At 34.5% G+C, this 10,539-nt stretch overlaps 1 protein-coding gene across 34 annotated transcripts in view; it reads right to left on the bottom strand.

The window, feature by feature from the left end:
- The window catches only part of RIMS2 (regulating synaptic membrane exocytosis 2), an 850,283-nt gene that overhangs the window by 118,534 nt on the left and 721,210 nt on the right, over positions 1–10,539 (bottom strand). The gene's annotated exons all lie outside the window — the stretch shown is intronic.

Below are 10,539 nucleotides of genomic sequence, written 5' to 3'. Positions count from 1 at the left end.
TGTGTGTGTGTGTGTGTGTGTGTGTGTGTGTGTGTGTGTGTGTGTGTATGCTTCTTGCAAGGCAACCTCATCTATTTATAGTAGACTCATATTCTTCTCATGCAAATATAAAGGAAGACTTTTCTGGAAGTTATTGATCATTTATATCATCCAGATAAAAAAACAAAAGAAGTAATAATTTCCCGTAGTCTCTTTCACATTCTTTCCTGACTTAAGAAGGATATGAAGGAAATATAGATAGGGCTATTGTTATGCTTAGCAAGGACATTTTACTAAAAGATTTACCCTTCAACATGTAAAACAAACTGCCCACCTTTTGTTATTCTTTAACATTTCTTAATTCTAGTAATAAGTACATCCTAAGTTACACTGAAGTGCTATTTAAATGTCTTATGTCTTATCAATCTTTTTTTTTTCTTTCCTGATTGATCCTCTATGGTAGTTTGACAATAGCTACTTTAAACATTTGCTTCTCAAGTCACTTTCAACACCTTATCCCCTGTTCTTTTTAGCAGAGGACCTCACCTCATACTCATTAAAAAAAAAAAAAAAACTTCAGATAATCTATCTTAGACTCCCTCTACTCTCTAGTACCACACTTTAAATTATCTGGGCATCATTCCCCATCCATCATTTCTTTGTTCCAGTCTCAAAACTTGGGGAGGTCCTTCATGAAAACACCAAACTCTCTGTTTGTATTTTTAATCCCATTTTTGGAATTCCATCTCTTACAAGTAGCTTGCAAATTCAGTCATTTATTCTCTTTCTTGCTAATTTTCAGCTTCTTTTCTATCTGCCTTCAAATAGAATCCATTCTTCCCCATCCTTAAAAAATAATTCCACTTATTCCACCCATCCCCTCAAGCTGTTGTCTGATATTTTTTCTCCCTATCACAGCCAAACTCCTAGAAAAATCTGTCTATGCTTGTTGCCTCCTACTCTATTCTCAGTCAAGGCAACAAGCATTTACTAAGTCCTTACTATTCGCCAGGCACTGTGCTAAGCTTGCAGGATTCAGAGGTGAGGAATGAGAACATTTCAGGACGCAGAAATACTTAGGCAAAGGCACAAAGGTGGGAAATGTAATACTGAGTTTGAGGAACAGCAAGTAGGTTAGTGCAGGTGGATCATAAAGTATGTGAGAGGGGTAAAGTTTGGAAAGATATCTTGGAAAAAAATTGTCAGGGTCCTTAAATGCCGAACCTAGGTGACTAGAAGAATGATGTGGGTTCTCAAAAGAAATAAGGAAATTAGGAAGAAGTGTTTAGGAGAAGCCTTTGAAATCTGACTTTGTTCCCAGCACTCAATGGAAACTATTCTCTTTAACATTAAACATGATCTATTTATTGCTAAATCCAATGACCTTTTCTTACTTCTTCTGGACATTGTAACATTTGGCTGTCAACACCCTCTCCTCAATATTCTCTCCTCCCTCAGTTTTTGTGACACTGCTCTGTTGTGGTTTGCTTCTTGTTCTTCTGGACCCATTCTTCTAAGTTCTTTGCAAAAGCATGATCTTTCTTTCTTTCTTTTTTACTATTTATTTATTTTTAGTTTTCAACATCATGATCTTTCTTCCACCAATTATTTATAGGTGTAACTTCAGACCTCTTTCCTGAGCCTTTTTTTTTTGTATTTTTAGTGATCTTATCAGCTTCCATAGATTCAGCTAACACCTTTATACAGATAACTCCCATCTCTACATAACTAGCTCTCATTTCTCTCTTAGGCTCTATCCTCATATCTCTCGTTGCCTGCTAGATATCTGTTCCATAAGTATCTCAAGTTCAACATGTTACAAACTGAACTCATTATCTTTCCTCTATAACCATTCTTCCTCTTAATTTCCCTAGTTACATCAAAGGCAACACCATTCTTTTGATGATAAGATGAGATAATATTTGTAAAGCATTTTGCAAACTTTAAAGCACTATATAAATGCTATTACAGCAACAACAACTCCTCCTCCTCCTCCTTCACCTCCTTTTCTTCCTCCTCCTCCTCCTCTGTTTAGCATTTCAGGCCCTTCAAGGTTTGGCTCCAGGCTATATTTCCAGATTATCTTTCTATATTATTCTTTATGCTGCATCAAATGACTTACCTGCTTCTACATACATAACACTAAATTTTCCACTGCTGTGCCTTTGTACAGATTGTCCCCCATGCCTACAATGCTCTTCTCACCTCTGCCTCTGGCTCCCTTTTGGGCTCAACCCAAGTGCCACTTCATTCAAGAGGTCTTTTCTGATTCTTGTTGTTAGTGCCACCCCTCCTCAGCCCATCACTATGTATGTATTTTGTATATATCCTGAATTAATTTTAAAAAGAATATGCTATATTCTCCTCTACCCCAAAAAGAATATAACATCCTAGGAGCAGGAACCATTCCATTTTTGCATCTTCAATGCCTAACACATTGTTTTCCCATGATAGGCATTTGTTGAATAACTGATAGATTCCTGAAGGTTATGCCATCAGAATATGTGTTAAAATAGAAATTATCTAAAAGGAAACACTTCAAATATTGCCTGGCAATGGATTCTACTGGAATAGAAGCCTATTGGACATCAATGAGTTAATTTATTGAGTTAAGTTCAATTAGCTTCAACACACATTTAATGACAGATCATTTGAAATACTTCAATAAAACCACTCCTTAAATGCATTAATATCTAATTGTATTATGCTATATAGAAAAAGTAATAAATGAACTAGATAAGACATTAGAACAGATGATTTTACATAATTAACCCACTGTCACCTATTTTGTAATGCACAGAATTGGGCTGGTAATAATGTAAAGGATGGGGCAGTCATGATGAGAGAGAGGAACATAGAGTACTATCTGAAGTGAGTAAGGCAGCATAAAAGGATATGGCACTTGAAGGAGGAGGCATCAAAAGGAGTTAAGGAAACACTGAAAGAAGGGGTGAAATGATATCAAATAAAGATTCTAATTATAATTGTCCTTACTTGCATATGTGATTTTGGGCAGGTAACAGTCTTTTAGAGACTCTCATCATATGTCAAATGTGATGGTGTTCAAATCAATGAGCCTTGTCTCTTCCAGTTTTAAAATTCTATTATTCAAATTGATTTGAGTTGACCTTCCATAGATCAGTGTATATTTATAGACCAATCTTCAACAATAACATCTATATTTTTTTCTAAAACAATGTAACTCCCATTCTAGATAAGATTTTCAAATCCTCAATTCAATTTCAATGACAACATAAAAGATACTGGATAATATTAATGGTGGCAGTGGTTAACAATCATGGTTCATCAGTTTGAAAAATACAGGTAGAATAAGATGGCATGTAGAATTTTAGCATACAAATTATTTTTGAACTCTGATGATATTTAGACTAACTTATCAAGTTGAAAATGTTTTTATGTTTGAATTTTAATTTTTGACTCCAAGTTGGTAAAATTTTTGTTTAAAAGTGAATTAAATTTAATCCACTGCAAAAAACTTCCCCTAATTGGAAGAATGAAGGTAATATCCTGTTAGTACTTTCCTGCCTCAAATTTAAATTTTCTTCATTCCTACTTCCTTAATTTATCCATTAAAATTATACTTTCTCTCATTTACACAATATGAATTTTGTTTAATTCATACATTCATTAAATTATTATTCAATTTGTACTCATTTCAATGCCATATTTTTTAATGTTTCATATTTTAAGTTTCTAAAAATACTTATTTCATATACCACTTAACACATCAATACTACAGATGTAATAAATGCCTTAAATCAGAATGATTCTGTTAGGCATATACACTGAATCTTTTCAGGGACCTCTTTAAGATAGATTTCAGCATGTTATAAGTATAACTTACTTTTATCTTCTTAGATCCCAACGTGTTCAGCCCTGTGATGATTGTGGATTCCTGCTTTGGTGTGATGCCTCAGCATGCACGATACTGGTTTATCAAACTTTAGAAGTCCACTGGAGTTTGGAGCTGACCTAGGGGAGTCAGGCAAACCATTTTTTAGTACACTGCATGGTTTCCCAGAATTTTCAGAATTATTATTTTATATCTCAAAGGTATAAAATAATACTTTAAAAGTTTATGAAACCATGCAATATACTAAGAAGAAGCCTTGCCATATTTTTTCCGATGTTGAAATACATGCATTTTCCAAAATAAAAGGGGAATTTATATTATATAGAGTTGAGGGATTAAAAGTTGCTATGAGTTTTCACTCAGAGGACTTATACAGAAACAACATATAATACTGAGTGGAACTGAACTAAGAATTAAAGATATGTTTCAATTATAACATCAAAATCATTGTCAATATTGCATGGAGTAGGTCAGTGGAATAATTTTATAAGTGGTATTCATTTTCTTCAAAGAGAAGAAAAGTATTTCAATTAGGATAATACTTGGCAATTTACAAAGAGAAAATGATTCATTTTGATGGCACTCTCATTTCATTCAAACTCTCCTTCACATAAGAGAGGGTACTAAGAAAATCCTTCACTCTCTCACCCCATAATCTCCTTAATGTTTTACTGGAATGGGAGTGGTGGTGGTGGTGGTGGTGACAAAATGAGATCATGTAACTCATTCTAGGAGAAATAATATGGCAATGTTAATTAGGTGATGGCCAGGCTTATGTTCCAATTAAAAGAATACACTTCTTTATATGAAGTGTAGTATACTGGCAAGGAGACAGGACTTGGAATCGGGAGAAATTTGAGTTTAAAAAACTCTTTGTCTATTTATTATCTAGATCTAGATTTACATAGGCAAGTCAGTCACATAACCTTTCTGATATTTAGCTTACTCTTATATAATTTGAGGGGTGATAATGCTTACAGTAACTGTGTAGTAATGTCGTAGCTAGAACCAAATGGTTTAATGTATATAAAGTACTTTAAAAATTAAACATTATATAAATGTCTGTTATTACTATGACTAACATTTTTAATCAAAATGCTACATTTTTTTTTTTTTACTTTTTGGTGAGGCAATCCGAGTTAAGTGACTTGCCCAGGGTCACACAGCTAGTAAACATCAAGTGTCTGAGGCTGGATTTGAACTCATGTCCTACTGACTCCAAGGCCGGAGCTCTATCCACTGTGCCACCTACCTGCCCCAAAACACTACATTTTTAAACAAATAATTTTCACATAGCCTTAGAATTATTTTCCATTTCTGTGTGTGGAGAAACAATAATATCTCTTTTGTCTAGGTGGATAGATATAAGCATCTTTAGATTTAAATTTAGATATCTAAATAAATCTATATAACTTTATTATCTGAACTTGAAACATTCCTCTAGTAGTAAGATACTTAGCTGTTTGACCCTAGGCAAGTCACTTAATTTCTCCTCATCTATAAAATACAGATAATAATGGCATCTACCTCACAGGATCGTTTTGAGGTAAAATGAGATAATATGTGAAAAATGTTCTGTAAATCTTAAAACTGGCATGTAAATGCCGTTATTATTAGTAAATGCTTGAATGTTCTAACCTAGAAGAATTAAAAAGTGACCTAATAATTAAAATAATGAAAAACAATTATTTTGAAAATTGCTTTTATAAATCCATATGAAAAAGAAACTATCCTTGAACAATTCTATAAAAAGCTGTAAACTCCTAGCATTAAATTAATCAAAGCTATAAAAAAATTCTACCCAAAAGACTTGTTATACATTTCTTTCAAATACAAGTAAAATGAACATTGGAAATTATTTTGGATCTATTTAGGAAAAAGGTAACTTTTTAAAATGAAGAGTTTTATTTTTAAGTACATTAGGTAACACTGTAAGAAGTTAAAATCATGAACAAAGGGAAAGCTAACTTCAGAAGTTTATATTAAACTTGGCTCTAATTGAACGTATACAGGGAAATAGGGTCTTCTTAAACCCATCTCTTGCAATATGCAGGTATATATACATTCATATATATATATGTCCAGCTTAGAGAGGTTTTGTCATAGAGCCCATCGCTAACTGGTATTAACAAAGTGAAAATGTTTCTTGAAACTATAGTTATAACAATAGGCAAGAGTCAGGGCATCAAAAATATGTTTATAATTTCAATAAAAGAGGAGGAACTACAGATGTTATAATGGAAATGGTATCTTCTCAGTTGGATGATTACATTGCCACAAGTTAATTAAAAGACAATTTCTTCTTCTAAAATAAATACCTTGTTAACAGCTTTCACTCACAAATTAATAATGAGATAAAACAAGCATTAGAAATCAATGATTTTCAATGTATATAATATAAAGAGATAAGTAATCAAGTGTGAGAAAAATTTATAAAGTTCAACTCATTATACAGCATATTTAAAGAATATTTACATTTGTTTTCGGAGTTTTTTTCTACTATTTGTTTTTCTTCTACTTCACAGGAAAGCAGCTGCATCAGCTCCTTGCACTCACTAATGAATGGGTTAATACATAAAAATTTAGTCACTTCTGAAAGCCTATCAGACCTAATTGGATGCAAAAACCAAAAGACTTGAAAAAAGTGAAAAGTAATATGGAAATAGAAGGAACACTTTTTCAATAAATATTACCATATTTGTTATGATTAAATTACTAGTTACCTAATGAGTTTATCTTTGGAGTATAGGCATCAGATATATTCATAACAGGAGTCAGATATATGAAATCAATCAACTAACAATCATTTGCTAAGCACTTACTATGCACCATACTCTGTGAATATAAATAGAAAGAATTAAACAATGTTTACTCTCAAGGAGTTTACATTCTAATAGCAAAGACAAGAAACACATACATAAGTGAATAAAGAATAAATATAAAGGGAATTAATAGAAACAATTTTTTTTAATTTTTTAAAAATCAAAACAATATGGGACAGAATGTACTATCTTTTGGGGAGCTCAGGAAAGCCTTCATGTAGAAGATGGCAGACAGGGATTCCATAAAGTGGAAATGAGGGGAGAGTGCATTCTATGCATGGAGATAAGTGACTGCAAGGGCGTGACAATGGGAGGTATAGTACCATATGTGAAGAACACAGAGAAGGCTGGTTTGGCCAGATCACAGCATATAAGAGGAAGAATAATACTTACTGAGGCTAGAAAGATAGATTGGGGTCAGATTGTGAAGGACTTTAAAAAGCAGAATAAATGAGATTATATTCTATCCCAAAGGCAACAGGGAGCCCCTACAGTTTATCATATCCCTAAATAGTAAAATATGCACATAAGGGAAATCATTTTGGCACCTATGTGGAGGATGGGTTGCAGTGGTAAGGGAGTTGAGAAAGGAAGAGCAATTAGAAGGTTGCTGCAGTTCCCAAGGTGAGTGGTGGTGAGGTCCTAAAATAAGGTGGTGACTGTTAGTAGAGAGAACAGTATCAAATGTAAATGATGCTGTGGAGGTAAAGATGGCAAAAATTTGGCAACTAACTGAATATCAGTGGAGAGGGCTAAGACAGAATGAGAAATCAAGGATAATACTAGTTATGAACCTGAGACCTAAAAAATGGTGATGCCTCTGAAAGAAAGGATGGGTTTGGGATAAAGATAATAGAGATACGTTTTGGAAGTCAACTTTGAGATGTCTCTGGGTCATCTAGTTTGAAATGTGTACTAAGCAACTGGGGCAGTTAGGTGGCACAATGGATAGAGCACTGGGTTTGGAATCAGGAAGACTCATGTTAATCAGTTCAAATCTGATGTCAGACACTTACTAGCTGTGTAACTCTGGGCAATTCACTTAACCCTATTTGCCTCAGTTTCCTCATCTGTGAAATGAACTGGAGAAGGGAATGGCAAACTAATCCAGCATCTTTGCCAAGAAAACCTCAAATGGGGTCACAGTCAGATGTGATTAAAAACAACTGAACAACAACAAAATAGTAACTGGTAATGCAGTACTGAAGTTCAGGAGAAAGAGTGAGATTGGATACAGATATCTATGAATCATATATATATAAATACGACTAAAAAATAAAAAACTCATGGATGCTGATGAGATCAACAAGAGATCATGTTAAGAAAGAACACAAAAGGGACCACGACATAACCTTGGAAAAAACTGTGTGATAGTAAGTGTTATATGGATGATAAGCCAGTAAACCAGACTAAGAAAGAGACGTTAGACAGCTAAAAGAAAAAAAAGGAGTAAGTAGTGACACAAAAACCCAAAGAGGAGAGGGTATAAAGGCAAATAGGTAGAGAAGTATGGTGACTGCGAAAAGACCATCAGATTTGATAATTAAGAGATAATTGATAAGTATAAAGAGGAAATCCAGTTGAATGATGAAGTCAGAAGCCAAATATTAAAAGGATGAGGAAAGAATGAGAGGAGATGAAGTGGAGGTACTGAGTGTAGACGGATTTTTCTAGGAGTTTGGCTGAAAAACAGAAGAAAGAGTAAAAGGATGATAGCTTAAAGGGATGGTAATGTCTAGTAAGGGTTTTTTAAAGATAGGGAAAATCTGTACGTGTTTGAAGGAAGTAGGTAAAAAAAACAGTAGATAGGGAGATGTTGAAGATTAGAGATTGAAGTTATAATCTGCTGGAGATCAAGAGCACATATGAAAGGCTTTGGACACCAAATAGAAGACTTTGTATTTTATCCTAAAGGCAATAGAAAGCTGTTGAAGCTTCTTGAATTTCAATCAATGCATGACCATACCATTCAAATGGATACTTAGCACCTGACAAAGGTAGCAGCACCTTAGAGATACACATTTCTAGATATAGCTAATGTGCAAATTTGTTTTACTTGAACATGAGACTAGTAAGGTCTCATTCACTTTAAGAACATCTTTTGGGTATGTGTAGAATGGATCAGAGAAGAGACTGGTTGAAGGAAAATCAATTAGGAGATTATTGCAATATTCCAGTTGAAAGGTGATAAGGGTTTGAACTGGGATAATTATGGTATGAGTAGAGAGGACATCAATTTTGATAGGTAGAAGTAATGAGATTTGGTAACTAATTAGATAAGAGGGCTGAGTAAAGAGTTGAAGATGACTCTGGGGTTCTGCTAAGGTGAAAGAATTGTGGCAGCATCAATAGAAATAGAGAAGTTAGAAGGAAGGATGGTTTTAAGGGAAAAGATGAGTTAGTTCCATTTTGGTCACATTGAGATTGAGATGCCTATGGCATACCTAGGTAAAGATGTACAGCAGGCAGTTAAAGATTTGGGTAGAACTTAAAAAAGAAGGGCAGATTTGGGAATCATCTGCATAGAGGTGATCGCTGAATCCAAGGGAGCTGATGAGATCACCAAGAGAGAAGAGCAAGAGGGCTTAAGGACAGAGCCCTGGAGTATACTTCCTTATAAGGGATGGACCACATATGCTAAATCTGGGTAGACTGTGGAGGATGAGTTGACTAGGAGAGAGAGAACCACAAAAGCAATGCTAAAACACCAGGGAGAAGAGGTTACCAGAACAAGGGATTGTGAACATGTGCTAAATGCTAGGTGAAACCTGCATGCTATTTAACACTTTACAAACTCTAATAGATATTCTGAGCAGCTCTCTTTCCAGTTGGGCCATCTCATAGGCCTTTCCAGAGGCCTATACCTCTGGAACCTCAATTCTACTATCAACAAACTTCCCTACACCCTGTAACTTTTTAAACAACATTCCTTTCGCTGAATCTGTGCTTAAAAAGGAAGATATTTTATGAAACCTTGAAATCTACTTCCTTGAAAGCTACTAATACCCAAGGCAGTCCATTCAACTTTTAAACAACTCTATTTATTAGTACATTTTTTTCCTGACATGGAGAATCTTCAATTTACCTCTTTACAACTTCTACTCATTGCTTCTAGTTTATCTATCTGAAGCCAAACAAGAATACTGGCTCTGGATTCAGATGACATGTGTTCAGATCTTACCTGATGCTTTCTCCTTGTGTGATCTTGGGTAAATCACTTTCAACAACTATCTTCTCCTCTGAGTCTTCTCTTCACTGGGCTAAATATTCCTAGGTCCTTCATATAGCATGGATCTAAGGCACTTTGCCATTTTGGTTGCCTTCTTCTGGATGTTCCCAAACTTAACAATGTCCTAAAACTGTGGTGCCAAAACACACATTTCAGATATGATCTAAACAGGGGAGAATACAGTAGGACTATCACCTTCTTGTCCCTGGAAACTGCCTCAATGCAGCTGTATATTATAGTAGCTTTTTGGTAGTAGAAAAAGAAGCTTGGAAAAGTGGCGACAGGTACAGTGAACAGAAGTTGCAGTGATGACAAATAATATATTTATAGAAGTTAGGCCAGAAAGAGATGGAAAGGCAGTAAGTCTTTCATCTTTCTTTGTATCCCCAGGGGTTAGCTTAGTGCCTGTCACATAGTAAGCATTTAATAAATGTTGACTGACTTACTGATTGCTCCTTGGTGCTCTTTCAGATAATTCCTCTACCTCCAACTTTTAATAATTTTCTGTATTCTGAAGTCCATGAAGCCCAGTTATGCTAATCAATCTCAATCTTTGCTTTGGGCATTTATGAACTTTAGGGGTATATTTTAATTTCCTTAATTGTTTTGGAAATTGAATAATTTTCATCTCCATC

The sequence above is a fragment of the Vombatus ursinus genome, unplaced genomic scaffold (genome assembly GCF_900497805.2).
Source record: "Vombatus ursinus unplaced genomic scaffold, bare-nosed wombat genome assembly UNPS02008961.1, whole genome shotgun sequence".
Classification (NCBI taxonomy): domain Eukaryota; kingdom Metazoa; phylum Chordata; class Mammalia; order Diprotodontia; family Vombatidae; genus Vombatus; species Vombatus ursinus.
The sequence above is the reverse complement of the archived record's forward strand: the minus strand, read 5'-3'. Positions and strand labels throughout refer to the sequence as shown.